General features: G+C 41.1%; 1 protein-coding gene across 3 annotated transcripts in view; it reads left to right on the forward strand.

The window, feature by feature from the left end:
- Positions 1–20,902, forward strand: part of DEPTOR (DEP domain containing MTOR interacting protein) — a 943,485-nt gene that overhangs the window by 148,340 nt on the left and 774,243 nt on the right. The gene's annotated exons all lie outside the window — the stretch shown is intronic.

Genomic DNA, 20,902 nt, shown 5'->3' on the forward strand with positions numbered 1-20,902 from the left:
AAATCATAGTGGAATTGCACTCAACTCCTAGGCAAACCCCAATCTGCAAGATACGAATCCCAAGTAAAACATCGGCAATCACGGATGAGTCATTAGAAGAAATAACATCGACATATGACGCTTTTAACATAGATGACGTCGCTGCAACTCCAAACGCGGCCTTATATGATCGCCTGCATCAACTTCTGAACAGCAAGATGGATGAATCGATAGATACAAACTTAATAACTGACAACATGCCTGGAGAGAAAAATTTAAGTGGGGGAGCCGAAATGATGTATGAAATACAGACAGGATCAGATAAGGAGGACAATTCCAAGAAATGTGAGTCGGCAGATCAAGTAAAAACGAAGTCCACATCAGTGGAAAGCGGAAAAGGTGGTAGATTGAAGCAGGGAAAGAAATCTCAAAAACAGCGTTGCAAAATACCACTGATTAATCCACCTAAATTTAAAGGCCAAAAAAAAAAAGTCTGCCTATAAAACGACTTTGTTAAATTTGACAAAGGCAGATTGTATAAAAAGCTACTTTGGCCTTAGAGAACTAAATGAAAAGCACACAGAGGAAGAAATATCTGATGCAGATTTACTAAATAGTGTATTACAGACGGATGACTGTGATACCATGCCAGTTAAGGAGAGAGAGGATATCAGTGGGCAAGAAGCGAAGGAAGTCAATAACGCGCCTGTTAGATGGCATTTCAAGAAACCGGCCGTTATACACAGACTACCCAGTGGAAAATCAATCTTATCTACCACGCCTTTACTGCAAACGCAGGAGACCGAGACCCTTAGGCCCGAAACATCAGCCACTAGCACCCAGACCACCCTGCTTTTAACAGAACCAATGGCAACAAAAAAAGTGTCAGTTACAACGCAGACAACAGTTTTAATACGTGAAGCAAATCTTTTGAAAAAAGTGACAGCCGGGATACAAACTGACATAAGCCTTAGTAAAAATGATGAAAAGGATGGACCGGCAAAAAAACTAAACAGAAACAAAAGATCTCCACAAACAAAAACGCCTGCACAAAACAAAACAATAACTACAAGCAGAAGAGGTAGTGAAGAAACTCCAACTTCGAGTATCGACTCAATACAAAAAATAGACTTAATGTCTATAATGTCCACTTTAACCATAGCTTTAGCAACCTTCACAAAGCTATATGAGGCTTTAAATGATACAGCAAGGGATCAGACTTCTTTGATTGCCCTCATGAACACGGAATTAACATATCTAGAAGGATATGTAGTAGCAAAAGACAGGTTATTGAAAATACAAGAAGACGGGCTGATAGAGAAAGAGAACGGAGGGATCTTACCCACGAACTCAGATCTGGAGAAGAAGTTTGTGATAGAGGGTAGGAAAAGAGTGTCCTCAAAAGAACCAAATGGAAACATTAAAACTGTAGGAAAGGAGACCCAAGAGGGGTTGGAAATAAAGAACAAGCAGACAAAACAACAGAAAGAAAAAGTGGTTATTACCCAGAGGGGGAAAGAGAAAGAGACAGGAACCAAAACAAATATCACATTTGGAATATTTACCAACCAGAAATCAATTGTGAGCAATCAACAGTCGTCAATAAGTACAGCGAACTCTAATGGACAGTCTAAACAAATAAGAAAAAAAATGTGCACGGAAACAAATGTCAACAAGACAATAAATAAAATTATCACTAACTGTAGCCAACCAGCCGATGAGACAATAGACTCAGGAAGTGATATAAGTGAATGGAGTGTATATACAGTGGACGAATACGAAACAGAAAATAATGCATCTCCAAGATTTAAAAGAAAAGCAGTCATATTGGACCTCTCTAATATGGAAATGGAACCTAAGAAGAAGGTTCGTATCATAGGAGAGAAAAAAAAATCTGGAGAGGCAGAAAAGGTTGTAAGCAATCCAAAAGAAAATCAAGATGATAGGTTGTTTACAATAGGGAAAGGAAATTTAACCCTAGAGGAAGGTAAGCGGACACAGAAATGCACAGTAGGCCGGAAAGAAGTTCAAAGAAAGAAACACGAGCAGAAGAAGGAAATATGGGTTACTCCACCTAGAAATAAATCCAGGAACATCATGGATAGAAATTCTTCTCCGTCAAGCCGGAAACGACGGTTGAGTAACGAGCAAAGGCAAAATACACCAAAAAAAGAGCAAACTGAAAAATCATACCCGTCAAGAATACAAAGCTCCTGCATACTTCGTTTGGAACGGAAAAAAAGGTCTAAAGACAATTTGATTCTAAACAGAAATACAATCATCAATCTATTCAAGCAGATTCTACGATGCATCCAAAATCAAGATTTATGGATGGTAGAACCTTGTGAAACTGGGAGAAAAGACTGTTCATATTTACATATTAAGTCAGAAGTTATTAAAACAATGCTTCAGAATGAAACAGCAAACTTTGATATCCTGGGATATGATCTAAGAAAATCATGGACTAAGGCGTCAAGACAAGAGGACGAGATAAATAAAATTTCACATAAAAACTCAGGAAAAACCCAGTGTGGAAATCTAAAGGCAAGGGAAAGGATTGGTGGAGTTGACCAAAATCAAAAACACCCAGCAAATGAGGAAAAAGAAAAGGAAAACCAACATGGACCAAGGGGAAGTAAAGATTCGGCCTGTGAGAGTAACCATGGGTCGGAACAGCAAAGAATATACCAAGATCGTTCTAAGGACAAGACGGGTACAAGGTTAAAAGAAAAGCGAGGAGATGTATCTTCTTCTCCTAGGGACAACTACAGCAGGGATCTGGATGATAAACTATCACATAAAGAAAGAAAGGAGGCTAAATCAGAAAAGTGAAAAAACGGTGCTTGCAATCGCACAGCGGAAATTCTGAGGAGATCACCGCCAAACTGGTAATGGAAATCGTCGGACATACATATAAAGAAACACAACTAGCAACCAGAAAATTCGATCAGGATCCTCCAGGATGACCAACTGGTAAAAGCATGTTCCTTAGTGACACGGGGACATTTTTTTATAGATATGGCCTCTTGGAACACACAAGGGTTCAGTCACCTAACTGCAAAGAGTGACGTGAATCTGGGGCAATGGGATATACTATGTTTACAGGAGACATGGTTAACACAGAAACCAGAAATGGATGGATACTCAACATTTGCCATACCCGCGAAACAGGGCCCAAAGGGTCGTCCCACAGCCGGTTTATTTACAGCAATAAGAACAGGTAGTGGTTTGGATGTGACGGAACAAAAAGACTCTTGCGACCAATTTCAAGTCCTAATAATATCCTGGAAATATATAGACAGTAGTAGTAGAGAAAAGGAAGAGCGCATACTACTAATTAACACATACTGGAACCCAGAGACAAGTAGGGACGAGTTATATCTGGAAAACCTCATAAGCATTCTAGATGAAGATGCTGAAAACCAAGCGTGCAACCATACAATAATCACAGGGGATTTCAATGCTATATGCAAGAATATTGGAAACCAACAACCACACTTACCAAAATCTGCGCCAATCTTGAAAAGAGGTGAGCACCTCGAAAAAATCTTGAGATCAAGAGACCTGCATAACCTGCATTGGTTACGATCAGATAAAAATCTGGAGATCCCTTCTTGGCAAAGAGTGGAACAATCAGGGACATTAGACCATACATTTGTGTCCAAGGAGCTGCTGGGAATGACGGTCAGTTTTGCGATGGTAAGGACTTTAAACAGTGATCATAATTTACAGCATACAAGATGGGCGAACCTACAGAAACCCCAACAGTTCTTTAACCAAGATATAGATGTGAACATCAAGGGATCCAGGTTAAAACTGACAGAGAATGCAATTAAGCAGATTTCTGAAAAATACTCCATGATAATGGATGGGGAAGCTAATACAAAAAAAAAGTCAGAGAAGATGATGGACTATACACTCCTGCTAAAAAAATACATAAAGACGGCAAATAAAATCAAAGAGACCCCAATGAACTATCTTCATGCCTATAACCAGGAATTAGTAACAAGAAGAAGAATCCTACGAAAACTAAAACGGATGGCGATCAGATCCGGTACACAATTGGTGCATGAAAGTTGGAAGAACGCCAATAGGAACTATAAATCCTGGATAATACAAAAAAGGCATTCCCTTTACCAGGCAGACGCGGAACTAATGTTAAAAACGTTATGTGGGAAAAAATCAAGAGACTTTTGGACCCTTATAAAGGGCACTATGATGTCCTGTACCACTGCATTACAAAATAGCGTGGGAGAAAGGAGGTGGATCTCCCACTTTCCCAACCTATTTGCACCACTGCTCGTCATGGAGAGCGCCTGCTTGCGAAAAAGGAAAAAGAGGATTGAGTCCCCATGGGAGATCACAACAAAGGAAGAAGATATCCTAGCAAAAATCAAAAAACTTAACAACTCAAGGGCCCCGGGGCCTGATGGGATCACAAATAGTGACCTAAAACAACATCAAGAAATATGGGCCCCCTTGATTAGCAACATCTTTAAAACTTGCAACCAGGAGCAAAATATACCAGCTTCATGGAGAAAAGCTATAGTAGTCCCAATCTTTAAACGCGGAAATCGAGAAGATCCATGCCACTATCGCCCAATATCTTTGTTGGATGTTATTGGGAAAATATACGGCGGGCTCGCCTTGGAAGCATTTCAAGCCTGGCTCAAAGCTGAAAACGGGGGCGATCCATTCCAGACAGGATTTGTAAAAAACGCAGGAACATCGATCAATATATTGATGCTAACAACAATCAAAGCCAAGGCTATGCAGACCGGTCAACCCGTATACATGGCATTTGTTGACCTGGTACAAGCATTTGACCAGGTCAACAGGGTCATACTATGGGAAAAGCTGGACGCTATGAAGTGCCCTCCAGCTATTATGGGCCCGATTCAAACATTGTACCAGGATACATCTATTAAAGTAAGGCTCGGGCAAGATGGACTACTGTCGAGGGAAATTCCAACCTTCAGAGGGGTGAAGCAAGGTTGGCCCCTGCATTATATAACGCATATATCGCTGACTATGCTGAGTATGAGAAGGAAATAAAATGCTTCCCTCCAGCTATTGGTGGTGAAAAAATATTGCGCTTGTTATATGCAGACAATATTATCCTGTTGGATAACACGCCAATAGGTCTGCAAAGACAGTTGACGAACTTGATCACATATCTGAAGCAGAATAACCTAAAGCTGAATCCAGAAAAAAACAAAATAATGGCTTGGGAAGGCAAGAAAAAGAAGAAACAAAGCAATCAGAACTGGTTCGCGGAGGGGCTAAAATTGGAAAAAGTAAAAGACTTCAAGTATCTGGGAGTCACAATGTCAATCAATGAGTCCGAAATAACAATGCAAAATCTGCTATGGACAAAGATAAAAACTTTAACAATACAAGCAAGGATGATTGACAAAAAATACGGGACATTTTCACTACTGGCAGTAATCAACTTTTATAAAGCAAAGGTGGTCCCTGCAATCCTTTATGGAGCAGATGCAATGTTCCTAATACCTGAAGCACTGTGGATTAAATTAGAGAGCTATTTCTGGAAGAAAGTGCTTAATTTGGCACAACCAACACCGATGCCACTGTTAAGGAGAGAGCTATGTCTCGTGTCACTAAAAGCGATCCAGGAGAGAAACATGCTAATGTTATACCAAAAACTCCAATTGGAGAATAAACCAAAACCTTTGGAGCTGGTGAAGAACAAGATGACAATGGACAAGATCCATGCACTAAAAGACTGGAAGGTGAGAAATATGAGGTTATTGAAAGATCTAGATGTCTCGGAAGAGACACTTGAAATAAACCCAGTCAAAATATCAAAAAAACTCTTTGAAGCAGATTGGATCAGGACAGAGGACATAGCGCGATCATATAAGTTGATGAAAGACTTCCCAACGGTCCCGAAAAAACTATATGACACAAGAAGTTATCTGAAAAAGTTCCCGGATAAAAGGTTGGCCAGAACATATTTGAGATTTCGATTAAATCAACTACAAACTGACGAAATTCAATTCATAAGGAAATTGTCATCAGATAACAAATGTAGATACTGCAAATCAGAGGAGACAGTAGAAACTAGTCGACATCTTTTACTCGAATGTGAAGGTATCAGAACATCGAGAGCAGTCTATCTAGGGAAAATAATGCAATCTTTTTCCACACTGACAGAGAATAACTGGTGGCAGGCCCTTAACAAAAGAGAAAATACTAAAAATGTGATTGCAGTGGCATCCTTCTTTGAAAATATTAAGCTAACAATTAAGTAAAGGTAATAGGAGGAACTTCTTTGTGGCTTAATGTGTGAAAAAATCCCATCGAAGGAGAAGACTTCATATGTGAAAATGTCTGAGTACGTGTTATAAAAACCGTAATCAAAACAAAAAAAAGTGAACATTGTGAAGCGATCTAAGGGATTAAATAAATAAATAATGGAAGGAAGTCTGACAACATAAACTGGTTAAAGACCTTGAGAACAACTAGATTTACGTAAGGAACCCAATAGGTCAGGCAGTGGTATTAACGGAAAGGGTCAAAATGGAGGACCTGGAAGGGATTTTCCTTTCGTGTTTTCTTTAGGAATACTTAATGTTGAAGGGGATCTTAATGGAACTTTATGGATACATTGGACTTTTTTTTTATTTTACCTTTGAAAAAATTGTTTGTACAATTGAATCAAATAAAAAAAAAAATACAAAAAAAAATAAAGTCATTTGTGATGTCTTGCGGCATTTGTGCCCAAAACAAAAGTCAGAAGAAAAAACCAGCTGGCCTTTTACAACCTTTGGATATTCCACCTACACCATGGCACACCTTATCTTTAGACTTTATTACTGATCTGCCTCCATGTAATGGATTTAACACCATTCTAGTTATCGTGGATCTTTTCTCCAAGATGGCCCACTTTATTCCTTTGAAGGGATTACCTTCTGCTTCAATTCTGGCCAAGGAGTTCCTCGAAAACATTGTTCGAATACACAGGTTTCCTTCCCTATTGGTCTCTGACCGAGGTAGTCAATTCATTTCACATTTTTGGAAGAAATGTTGCCAATTGGCGCAAATCGACGTAAGGTTATCAACCAGTCACCATCCCCAGACCGATGGTCAGACTGAAAGGACCAACCAGACCCTTGAACAGTACCTATGTTGCATGCTTCACCAGACCAAAAGTAATTGGTAAGATATTTTATGGATTTCCGAATATGCATACAATAACTCTGTACATTCAGGAACCGGACCCAGCCCCTTTTACACCATATATGGACTACACCCTCGAACCTCAGAACTACATTCGCCTCAGCACTTAGAAGTGCCTGCAGTTAGTCATTTACATTCTACTATTACACAAGCCTTTAAGAAAGCAACAGAACATTTAAAGCAAGCAAAAGAGAAATACAAGAAAAATGCTGATCTACATAGAAGTGAAACTCCACAGTACCAAATTGGAGATCAGGTTTGGCTAGCTACAAAACACATACCTCTGGAAGGAACTCAGACCTTTAATCCTAGAAATTCGGGACCTTACACCATTAAGGCCATTATCAACCCGGTGGCCGTCAAACTGGAACTACCCTCCAATATGCAAATTCATCCTGTCTTTCATGTTTCACTTTTAAAACCAGTTCAACCAGGAACAAGACTAACCAAACCACCAGACCCTATCTTGATAGATGGAGAACCTGAATTCAAGGTGAAAAACATCCTGGACTCCAAGGTGGTTAAATCAAAACATTTTTACTTAATCGATTGGAAAGGTTACGAGCCACAGGAAAGGTCATGGGAGCCTAGTGACCACGTTCATGCACCACGATTAGTAAGAGAGATTCCAGCGTGACTTCCCAGACAAACCAGGACCAAGGGGAGGACCGACTTTAGGTGGGGCCTTCAGGGGGAGTGCTGTCATGATACATACGCCCGGGCATCCAGACCACGTCCATCAGCCCCAGGAGCAGGCATCATGTTGCCTTGAGAAAGCCCAGCAACCCCTGTTAGGGGCTGTCTGGGTTCAGTCCTAGCGCCTATGGCGCCAGGCTCATATGGGACATCAGTCCTGGCGCCATAGGCGCCAGCCTCATAGGTGCACAATTACCTGATGCAGACCATGCTGCAAGAAGATTCAAACCCATGTGAGGTCTAGAAGGGACTACTTTACCTTAGGGACTATTTTGTTTCTCGGTTGTGGTCGGGGAGGAATACCTACCTTGTACTACTTTGGGGGCTATTTAAACCACGCCCGAAGAGTAGCACACGCTTCACGTTATTCTGCATCCAGCAGCGTAACGTTCCCCGTGCCAGCAGCAGCATCCAGCCTTCTACCACGCCCGCCTCGAACCTGGAGCACCTAGAAAGAAGGAAAGAAGCAAAGGTTAGAACAAGAGTATAACCTGATTTCTTACCTGATTCCGGATTCATCGCATCTTCAAACCAGAGGAAAGACTTTGTTTTAAACGCGTTGCATCGCAGCAGCAGCGCCGCCATATACTCACTGTTCCACGCAGCATTTATTCGATCCGGCGCTGTCTCCATCTTTACATCGCCGAATCCCGGCACCTAAGGGGGACAAGAAACAACAAGGTGAGCAGAGAGAATAGACAGAGACAATCTCTTTAGCCGCCATATGCTTACCTGATTTTACCGCCGGAGGTATTATTCATCAGCACGCCACATCTTCTTATGCCGCACCTGTAAGAAAAGGAGAAAGCAGCAAGTTTAACCCTTGGCATTATTTACCGGACATTGTTGGGTAACACAGACTTTTACCGGAGCGTGTTCAGCAGTCAATTTTCTTATAGGGTCAAAGTTGCAAGTTAAAAGAGGAATTGGGCAGGAGTGAATTCTGTACATTTTGAACTCTTACGAACTATATACTTACGGCTTTTCGCCAGAACCTTTTGGAGTCAGGATTCGTCTACAACTCTTCCAATATCTTCAGGCCAGTGAAGTAACTTGTCATCAACGCGCCCCTGCGTGCTTCGCAGGATGGAGGGCTCATCCTTCAAGAATATAAGGTGAGATTGCTGAGAGGGCACAGAGGTGATTAGTGGGGAGGACGGTGAGGGAGCTATCAACTTGAATCCACAAGTGGCTAAATCCATCTCTCCACTTGTAGGAGAATATTTCTACGGGCCAAGCAGACAAGATTAGGAGGGCAGATCCAGTCATTCATCGCTGCACTACGCATCACGTGGGTGGAGGCAGCAGTAGTCCGGGTCTGACCGACGCCCCTGTGGGAGCCAGGTGAGCTTAACACCACCTTTCTCTAGCAAGGAAAACTGTGAAACCCCAAACTCATTCTTTTCTCCCATCGTCTGTTTTTTCAACGTAGAAACAATAGTTCTGCACTGTCTTTTACCTGGCAGTGAACATAATCTGCTCACATAAATTGGCAACTCCCCCCTCTCACCATGAGTTTTCCCTTCAGATCGGTCTACCTGCGTCAATGATTCTGACGCCCGAGGTACAGATGCGTCTAAATCTGACCATCTCACTTCTTTATTCTCTATAAAGCACCCTTCTAGGCCATATTGTCACCTTCTTTTTCTACATGGAAGGTTGCTCTGTCCAAGTCTGAAATACCTGTCCCCAACTAATGTCGCTCTTATCATTTTAGTTTTTTCTTTTTAAATCAAACTGTTCACAGACAAGGCTCTATGCCTGTGTGCAAACTGTTGATTCCAAAGCCTGCCAGCGATGCACTCACTTGTTTGTGATTTATAACTTTCCCCATTACTCCTAAATATTTTTTCTGTTTAATCAGCTTTGACCTTCGCAAGCTGTTGTGTACAAAAGCCTGCTTAATTATTTGCCCACAATGCATGAGTGTCGCATTCCTAACTCTGTTTATCATGTGCCAATTTTAACTTTGCAGACTTTTCCTTACTGCCGCCCAGTGCTACATTCCTGTCCTGCAAGTTCACCACCACTCCCACCTTTTCCCAACCTGCTTTCTTACTATTTCATTCACTATTTTTCCACTGTTCTCATATTAGCTCAAAAAACGTTTGTCAAATAATATTTCTTCCCATGTACTACTGTAATTTCCCATAACTTATTTACTGTGCCTGGTTCAAGTACCATCTACTAGCACATTGGCTGCTCTTTTTGCTGTATTTGGCACACAAAAACACAATTCGAATCTCAGCTACACCTTTCTCAACTAGTGTGACCCTGTACACCTTTTTTTCTGATTTTATTTCCAATGACTTCAAAATTCTCAGACATAATATATATATCACTGGAAACATTTTCCCCTCACTTGACACCTGTCTTCTGTGCAAATTAATTTGGTGCAAAACATTTTTAAACTCACATGCATGCTACTATTGTAGTGCAACATTTCTCTGTTCTCAACTCCTAGCCATCGCACAGAAGAAAACCCATTTCTTTTTTAAAAACTAAAATGCCTCATTTTCTTATTATTTGCAAAAATGATTTGCCACACATTAAAACCAAACAACCTATACATATTTCTCAAAATGCACTTCTCAAAAAGTATTAATTGTGAGCTAGCAAATATGACCAAAACACTGTTCTTACAATGAGACACAGCCATGCAAAAAATATTCACATAACCATGAAACTTCAATCATGATTTCACTACATAATTAATCACTTTTTCATAATTCCAAAAAACAACTTCTGTAATTTTCGAACACTGTGTCGCACATAACCTAAATTACATTCCCCTTCAAGAGACAGTTTGCTGCAAACATAGCTTATGTCATCTAACTGCGTAGGTTATAATACCACACACTATCCATTCTCCAACAGTGCGCGCAGCCTTATATTGGCACTCTGCCAACTACGTACTTCAATATCCTTTAAAAAGAATATATTTTAGTCTCCACATTCCTTATGTGGTGTGATTTTCCTTATATATAGCTTTTAAACTCGAAAGCATGTGTTGACAGGAATACAGCTATTCTAACTAGCAGTTAGCTGGAAAAGAAAACACCATTTCAACTCCTTGTCAGCCATATCTGCTGCTCGTTTCTATCAAGATCGATGCGGTTTTTCCCTGTGTAAGGTTAATTAAGTAGATTGACTTGTCTAGTTTTAGCAAATACAAGAATTAACTCCGTAGTTACTGGATTTTAGTTTCTATAGGGTTTAAAAGTGAACTACTTTTTTAACCTTTTATTAATTTTTTAACTTTATATTGTATTTTTCAAACTTTTAAAGAACACGCCCCTATATATTATAGTCCATAGTTATTCATGTGATATGTTCTCCATTATTGAACATTTAAGTTTTCTGGCATGGTACCAATTTTTTCTTAAAACTCAATAAAAATGCATTTTTATTCAATAAAATGTATTCTCTGCAATACTTCAATATATATACACAAATGTACAGTGGGCAAAATACAACACATAAAACAAGACAGACAAACACACTCGACCGGTCACATATATTCTTCTCTCTACAGCCCTTCTCTGGGACCTGTCTTGTCCCCTAAAATACCCCATACAGAGTTTAAATCAACCTCTTTAAGTCTGTCTTTAATCAGAACTCGTCTCTTACTGCTTCCACTATGGGATTTTAGGTTAAGATTTCTTCTGGTACATTCTTTAAAATGCAGGCCCAGGCGTATTCTTTTTATCGTGGCCTCTCTCACGATACCTTTTACTTACTTGCCCACACTCAAGTCAAGCTCTCAATATTTCAATTGCTTGGCCTCTCACAAGTCAATTGCTCAATATATACAATACTCATATTCTCAAGCTAGGTTTACCCCACCTTCCCGTTACATCCTAGGCTACTAAAAACATAGATTTTTTCCGCAAAAAAGATCCTAAGGGACGTCCCCCACAAGTGATAAAAATTGTTTCTAAAAGCTGTTCAAACATTAACTCAAAAAATATGTTTTCAAAAAGTAACCTAAAAAATGACTTTAAAGTTTTTTATATTTATTTTTCTAAAAACTTTCACATTTATTTTTCTAAAAAGTGTCTCCTGATAATGGAAAAATAATTAATTCTTCTTGAAGACCCCACCAAAATGTTGGGAAGAGTTCCAAAAAGGGACTTTGAAATAATTTTTTGGGGTAAACTGCCCAAAAATATTCCCCTTCACTCCCCAGGCGCCAAACCCTTCTATCATGCTATCAGGCCTGCAACAGGTCCCTTCTCTTTTTAGTGGTGGGTGGGCAACTGCGAGGTTGCCCCCCATCATCCCACCTCTCTCTCTTTTCCCCTCTTCCAGGCCTCATAGCATGCTTTACCTTATCTTCCAGGTTCAGTTCATAGTCCTGGAGACATCAGCTTAGGACTCTTGGCTGGCTCGCCAAATGTAGAGGAAGTTCCCATCACCCTCTCTCCTGGGCATTGGCACATCTGGGCAAAGAAGACACTCTGGAGCAAAGCATAACACTCAGACTGGTTTCAAAAAGTCAGGTTTATTTCATCCAGCAGGCACATCATACAGCTTATAGGACATCTTTAGGACTCTGCTAAAAGTTATACAATGTCCCTCCTTATATACCCTTCTTGGTTGGCTCAGTTCCCTGTCTATGATGCAGAACGCTCTCATTGGTTCAGGCACTGCAAGACTAGCCCCTTCCTCCTCTAGGGTTGGCTGACTGAGCTGCCAATTCACAAAGCTCCCAAGTCATACCTACATCTGTAACTGATTAAGATTGTGTGTGCTGTACCTGACCTTTAAAATTGGAACACCAATGACATCAATACTGTGACAATTTTAGCAAGTGCATCATGGTTTCCTGTCCCAGAGGCCCACATACGGGCATCAGCTGTATCCTGTCTGCTAATTGAATGCATCACCCACTATCTTCCCTTAACTGCTACCACGCTCCCACGGCTCGTCACTGTCAAGAATAGAGATAAGAAGCCCAGACACCATGTCCTTGACTACTGAACTCTCACTGAACTACCATGAGGTAATTCTTTTTTACTTTCAGCATGGTTTCACAGAAATGCACTTATTTGTATGTCCAGCATCCATCTTAGAGTGCTTGACCCTGTCTCAAACCCAAAATGGCTGCCCACATTACAAAATGCCTGACCAACCTAGGTTTACCTGCTCCGATTTCAATCTTCTTTCTTTGATAATGTATCATAACATTTACTACCTGACACATTATCTACTGCACATGATGTTTTGACTCCAAAAAATAGATCATTTTCCAAAGCGCTTCTCTGCGAAGCACTACAATTCAAATTTCTATAACATTTAAAGTCAGTGATCAACCCAATAGTTTATCATAATTCGGTTTAAGGTAGAAAGGGTCTATCTTCACTACATTCAGTTTGAGAGGGAGGGGGTACTCATTCCTTTAAACTAGCCTTGAAGGGGCTGAATGGGGGTATGGGCGGAGCTGAGGGGGGCTGATGGGTGGTGTCTGTGCTCAAGGGGGCTCTCTGGAGGTATTGGCAGAGGTGTGGGGGCTTTTGGGTGGTGTCTGGCCTTGAGGGGGGCTGTTGGGTGGTGTCTGGGATCGAGGGGGTTGCCTGGGGGTATTGGTGGAGGTGAGGGGGGCTAGTGGGTGGTGTCTGGCCTTGAGGGGGTTGCCTGGGGTATTGGCAGAGGTGAGGAGGGCTGGTGGGTGGTGTCTGCTGCTGTGCATTTGGGGTATATTGCAGAAATGTGGGTGTGTTTGGGGTAGGGTCGAGAGTATGCAGGATCGCAGGTGTTCAGCCGTTAGCTACGTGGGATCTCAAGCAGATTGACAGGGGTGCAGCCGTTAGTTATGGGGGGCATCGCAGATTGGCAGTGGTGCAGCCTGTGGGATTTTTGAACCCACTAGGCTCTGCCCTGCGACATCCCTGTGTGCTGGAGGCACCAGAATCAGCAAAATGGCCACAACAGCCCTAGGCGTGCCAAAACCTATGAAAATTGTCCTTTGAAACCGGAAAATATGGCCGCCAATCTACTTTGCCTGAGTCAGTAGTGGAAGGAGACCACACTGCTGAAACCTGCCACTGGGCTGCCCACCGAGTGAACATGGAAACTGCATGAAAGGCAGTGCTTTATTGCAAGGAAACCCAGAAATTGCTCTGAAATCCTTTTTCCTTGGCTGCTGAAAATACAAAATAATGGTTCAAAACATCGGAAAACACCCAACATCCTTGCTGGGTGTTACCCGTCACTTCATTAAAAGAATCAATATGAGCACACAATGTCACGAAAAGCATAATCTATCATCAGAATATCCACATTAAAAATTGTGCTTGCCTGAAAAATCTGTCAAAATATGGGCGCAGTACCACCGGCCGCCTGTATGACAGCTGTCAGTAATTGCATTAGAAACTTAAACTTGTGCAGTTAAAATCAAATGGTTGGAATTAAGTGACCTGCTATAAAAAGTAATATAGGTTGCAACTATTTAATATCTATGTTTTAAAGACTGGAATAAGAGTTCTGTTTGCCTGTTTTAAAATTGTAAGTTTATTTTCATCAAAGAAAAATGTAACAAAGTGAGTTTGAAAGTAACCTGATGCAAGCCCAAAAACTAAAAAGCAAATTTCCCAGCTTGCCCCAACAAAAGGCACCTCTCCTGCTTCCCACCAAAAGCCAGCAAATCACATTCAGACGTTGATGAAGAGGGGAAGAGATTTGGGCTGCTGCTCCTGTGAGAGACAAAGGACTTCCTTGGCTGAAAGGATATGCAGATTGCAAGTGTCAACAGTAGCCCCTGCTAGACGAAGAAGGCGGGGATTGCTCTTGAGCCACCAGAAACTTTGGAGGTGGCAACAGACATTTTTGTTGATTCTCAAAGCACAGAAATTATATTTTTGAAAAGGACTGACAAAGGACTGTGCGAATTTGTAAAATTTTTTAAAATTACAGTATTGTTAATGTGAATTTTTGGGGCACAGTTTCAAAGGACTCAGAACTCTGTGCGATGTTCTGAGAAGGCGTAGTAAAAAATCGGGTTTTGTAGCAATTGTATTGATGTCAGAAGCATGAAACTTTGTATGATTATGCCCAGATATCATGCGCACATATGTATAAAATTGTGGACCAATCAGACTTGTGTCCTGGACCAAAAGTGCGAAAAGTTGCCAAATCCAGACCCAAGCTCTCACAGCGATGGGGCTTGGATGAATACTTGCTCCACAAAATATATGATATACATATGCTATTGAGATCAAGTTTGTAAAATTGTAAATATGTATTATATGAAAAGTAGATTTCATGCGCAAAAACAAAGGGGAGGTTTTCCTGCATCATAAACCACATCGTCATGATGACACTCTGTTTTCTTCTCCAATCAAGGGAGAGGAAAGACCCTAGCCAATAGAATACCTAGGGGGTGTGCCTAGGATAATTCAGCATACCCACCCCTTTAGTAAACACATAACTAGAGACAGCTTAGGACCTAGAGACACACATATTCACCCACCAACCGATTGCTGGCGGTGCACTTTGCAAGACAAATCCATATTCCAGACTCCAGAAACTTTGAAAGTAGAAAGGCCCATTTCCAAAGCTGAACCATTCTCACCTTGGCCTTTAAAAATCCAGAAACCAGAATTTACCCCTGACCTCTAAGGGGAACCAAAGAACAGCCTGGCTGTGCTGTAGCTGCTTTCCTGCTAAGAATTATTCCCAGAATCCAAAGATCCAACCCAGTAGAGCCGCACTGTGACCAGATAGCTGTGAACCAGAACCAGAGCCCGTGAGATCCAGTCCAGTCCCACCGTGCGGTGTCCAGGGTGCCTTGCTGATTGCAGACCAGGGTGCTTTGAGTCCAGTCCGGTGTGCCTAGCAGAATTCCTGTCTGGAAATCTTGACTGACCTGAATCCCTGACGGTTCTGTCCAAACATTGGTAGTGAGTATCCTTAGTATAGGACTGTCACTAGCATATCTATTGTCCATACATCCTCCCTATCCAAATTCATCCTCTCTTATATCAGAACTGCATTGTTAGAAATTCGTTTTGTCTTGTCTGAACTCTCCATCTCATCACTATTATCCCTTTGTAATAGTAGTGTTAAAATCATCTTTGCGCTGATATATATTTTCTGAAGAAAGGCGAGCGTCTTGGCAGGCGAAACCAACCAGAGATATCCTGGGCTGGTGGCTGTGCTGTCGTGTAGTTTGCATCTTCATAGTCTACCCCTAGTGTAAAGAAACCTTGCTTGTAATTTTAAAAGCACATTCTTGTTTTGCAATTTTGCCTCTTTCTGAAAAAAACGACCTCTACAAAAACCTTCATAACTTCTTCACTGTTTATGTTAGAAACGAAATTTAAGTGTCTACTTGAAGCTAACATCCTAAGCTTTCCAATGAACTCAACCCCGCATCTCTTATAGTTTTTCTGCGTTCGCGCTTACTGCGCCTGGAAAAGTTTGCCGCAAATTTTTCTTTTGGCCCAAATCTATAACGTGTAAAATAGCTGTTCGTTGCACCCGACCTCAAAATTATGTTTTCTACTTGCTAGTTCCTCTATAATCATTGCTAGTGTTTGCCTGAAACCATACAAAGCGGCTCCCACTAGTATTGATACAATTTCAGTTCATTAAATCCATTTTCAGTGTTTTTACTATTCATGCAAAGCCAACTTTAAACCATTTTTGACAAGTTTGCCAATCAATTCTGTTTTTCTCTGTGTTTGCTGGGGGGAAATTGGGATTGATACTATTTTGTTGAATTCTGTATTCCTGAAACCTGTTCTCTCTCCTTCCATATTTTATATTGCATATTGGGACGATTGAGTAGTGTGCAGGGGGAAAGAGTAATCACATTGCATTTTGATTGAACCCACACAAAAGTATTATCTCTGTGCTGCATTATTTTTCCTATCATTACTACTTGAGATGAAAGATATTGTTAGTGTGACATCACCCCACTGGTGATTATTGTATAACCATTAAAATAGTGTGATATATATATTGTGCAAATCATAAATAAATATTTGTAACTTTGCTACTCAATGTCCTCTTAGTCCCGTGGGTCCGGGAGCTCTGGAAAAGCCCTGGTTCTGAGCCAAGACTGCTATGAGAAATTACCGTCCAATCCACAAACTAATATTGTTTTCGAACTACAACAAATGATCAACCACTGGCACCAACAAGGTAATATAACAGATGAAGAGAAAAAATACTTGTATATTCAACATCCACGCATGCCAACTATATATTTTTTGCCTAAGGTACACAAAAGTTATCAGTCTATACCAGAGGGAAGGCCAATCGTAAGTGGCAATGGAGGAGCTACAGAAAACATATCTGAATGCATTGATAACCTTCTAAGTCCAGAAGTACCGAAGCTCAAGGCATATTTAAAAGATACCATTCACACAATACAGATTTTGAACGACATTCAGTGGAAACCAGAATATATTCTTGCATCGCTTAATGTTCGAGCACTGTATACATCAATACATCACCATTCAGCAATCCAAACTATGGACTACATATACAAAGATACCAGCGCATCGCATTTTCAACAAATACACATGCTAAAAGAAATGTTGAAAGCAACACTGGAATTGAATGTGTTTATGTTCGATGGCAATTACTACCACCAACGACAGGGAGTGGCAATGGGTACAAAATATGCCCCAGCACTAGCCAATTTATTTATGGGGATGCTGGAAGACGATATAGTGTACACTGACAGTCAATATAGCGAGCATGTGCTCAGATGGGCCCGCTATATTGATGATATCCTTCTGATCTGGAGAGGAGAAAAGGAACAACTAGAATGGTTCATTGAACAGATTAACAACAATAAATATGGAATACAGTTTACCTCAGAAATCAACAGCACAACAATCAACTTTTTGGATCTTACAATCTACATAAAAAACAATCAGAAATATACCAGAACGTTCAGGAAACCAACAGAAGTCAATTCCACATTGTTTGCAATGAGTTGTCACCTACAAAAGGTCAATCGCACCAGGACCTCAGAAGAGGATCGCACACTTGTAAATAAACCACTAGCGAACACACGTGCGAGACATTAACAACGCGCGGATGTGTTCCAACACGGAGATAAACCAATAGCCGTAATCAGGGTTCTAGTATGACCCATTGTATTTGTCACTTTGCAGCGAGAGCGCCAACCCAGTAAATGGGAGTGCGCACAGAATAAGAAACTATGAAAGTTATGCATCGCCTGCAAGTGATATATGGAGGAAGCAAACCAGTATCAGTTTGTCATAAAAAAAAAAAATGATTTACAATGGGTGATTAGAAATTTGTGTTTTTTTAGGGATTTAACCCGGTTATTACACTCAAAACAGACGTCAATTTATTCAGCACGTTTATTCAAGTAAACAGGTAACAATTTTATATACGAGAATGAATGGTGTTGTGTGTTGTATAATTACTTTTTCTAAGAGTTCAAACAATTGGTAACGGGTGTCCTTGCTGACACACACACAAGGCATAATATGAACAATATGCTTCACGTGCAACAAAGGTTGACTAATCGCATAAATATTGTCTAGAAAAACCAAAGAACAAGCTTAAGGTATTATAGAAGCCATCTACTATAATCAGGAAATTAAAAAACAGTTTTAAAAGCAAAGCTATATGAAATGCAATTAAGCATTCAAAATAATGAGCAGTGAATATAATTGTTTTCATTTATTATTATTATTTTGTCTTTTTCTTTAATGAGCAGTGAATACTATGGTTCTTATTGATTATTATTATTTTGTCTCTTTCCCTGTGCATATTTTTTCACCCTAATTATAGAACATTTGTGTTCAGCCGGAAGGATACAGGTTGGAATGCCAGCAGGGCCGACTTAGCCCTTCACCCGTCCATACTTGATAAGTATGGTACAATGGAAAATTGGGTAATAAAATCTGTCATTCCAGCGATTTAGAAGTGGCACACATTTCAATATAATAATGTGATGTAATTATTATAGTTATTTCACATGGGTAGTCGGCACATCGCATCAACTCGCTTCGTATGAACTTGTGTTTTCCTGACTATCTTAGCCTCAGTGCATGTGCTTTCTCCTTATTGTCTCATTTAAAGGTAAGATACTTGAAGGATAGTTGTTTGTTGAGCCTCAATCAGACTAAATCAGGGGCAGCTTCCTTAAACAATATATCCCGAAATAAGCAGTTCACTCACCCGCCAAGCCCTTTACATGACCACACAATTCAATGGCCTTTCATACAAACAAAGCTGGCTATTTTCACCCCCTTTGAGGGTAGAAAAGATTGAGAGTTATGAACAGCTCTGCATATGTTTTGGACCGCGATTCTCATGCTCTCTCATTATTGACCATGTTGGCTTGGGCTGATGGGCCTTGTAGTCCAAAACACCTGCAGAGCCAAAGGTTTTAGAAACATGGGGCCTCATTCCGAGGTCGCCGGTAACCCACTGCTGCCACCGGTGGGTTGCCGCTGACCCAGAAACACTGAATCCGCAGCCTGACTTCCTGGTGCCACTGGGACAAAACAAGTCCCGGCGGAGCGGCAAGTCAGGCGGCAGATTCGGTAACTCCCCATTCCTGTGGAGTCCCATAGGACTCTATGCGATTGGGGAGACAGAGCACTGGCACCGTTGCTAACGGTACCAGTGCTTCCATGACGACGCTGCCTACCGGTGCCGAAGCACCTGGCAGGATCAGACCTGCTGGGCGCTATGGCCCCTGCAGCCAGACTCATAGTGTGGTGGTCTGACTACACACTCAGAATGAGTCCCATGATATATGGGGTATTTCTGGCTGAGGTGAGCTGTTTGAGCGATCCTTAGTACTCACACAAGCCACTATCTAGAGACCATGCTTACATTGCGTTTTGCAAATAAAGATCTGAGGCTGCCATCTGCGAACACTAGGTGGGGAGACTTTGAGTACCCGAAAACAATACGCTAAGAAGGTACAAGGCATCACCGTTCAAAGTCCATTTGGTGTCAGAGAAGACATTTGCGTTCACTTGATGAAGTAGTATAGGAACTTCCAAAGTTCACAGATCGATCTTATAGTTTTCGGGTTTATAGGATAAACTCACTCTGACTATTGCATGCAGCCTACAATCACATGTTTGAATCTCCGGCATCGACTCAGCGCTTCACTCTTCCGTGGTCAATAACTTAACTACTATTGTATCGGGGACTAATATTATTATAGCACTTAGAAGGGTGGGGAGGCTGGCATGAAGCACTATATAAAAATGTAACACACCATTCCAATAAAATATATGAAAACTTGGCGTTTTATGTAATAATAAACAGACATATTTTAGTCTCCAAGCCTACCAGAATAAGTGGATAATCTGTGTAGATAAATTAAATGTATGTATGTGTACTTACTGCCGCCTGGGCTGAGCTCTTAAATAACTGGACTACCTGACACTTAATGGCTGTTCATAGCCTAGCATAGGGTTCAGTCAGTTCATTTCTGATGCTTGATACTGGCTTGCAACAGGGAAAAACAAACAAGAATGGAGGTCATGGTGGTAAGTGGTGTGCAATGCAAGGCTCAGTCGCATTGTCAATATATTTTTTGCAGAAAAAGTGGATGACCTGGTGTTGACCCCGAGTGCGAGCGGTTGAAACGAGCTGCATAGCTGAAATGCGTTCTGAAGCGCCCAAGATAAAGTAAACCAAACCAAGCAGAAGAGGCCCACGAATCTCAAGAGGGGCGAGGGGCGGAGAATGCGAGCTTTCACAAACTCTGCTCACGTGTGTGAGGCTGAAGGGATACAGAAAGGAAGCTTTCACAATTTCATAGGCTACAGTACAGTCTCACACGTATTTCTGGTGCAAAGAAAGAGGAGTGAGTCATAGATTTCTGATGCCTTTCTGGGGTTAGATCAGAGACACTTTGCAAGGGTACAAGTCTAACGATGCACAGTATTAGCACTAGGGCAAAGTTGGACGTATTTTTAAAAAACACTGGTGTTAGGTCTGACCCTCCTATGTGTGTTGCCTTTTTAAGGGGATGTGTTCCTCCCACGTGTATTGCCCCTTTAAGGTGGGC

Source organism: Ambystoma mexicanum, chromosome 5q (genome assembly GCF_040938575.1).
Source record: "Ambystoma mexicanum isolate Mex_15411 chromosome 5q, UKY_AmexF1_1, whole genome shotgun sequence".
NCBI lineage: Eukaryota > Metazoa > Chordata > Amphibia > Caudata > Ambystomatidae > Ambystoma > Ambystoma mexicanum.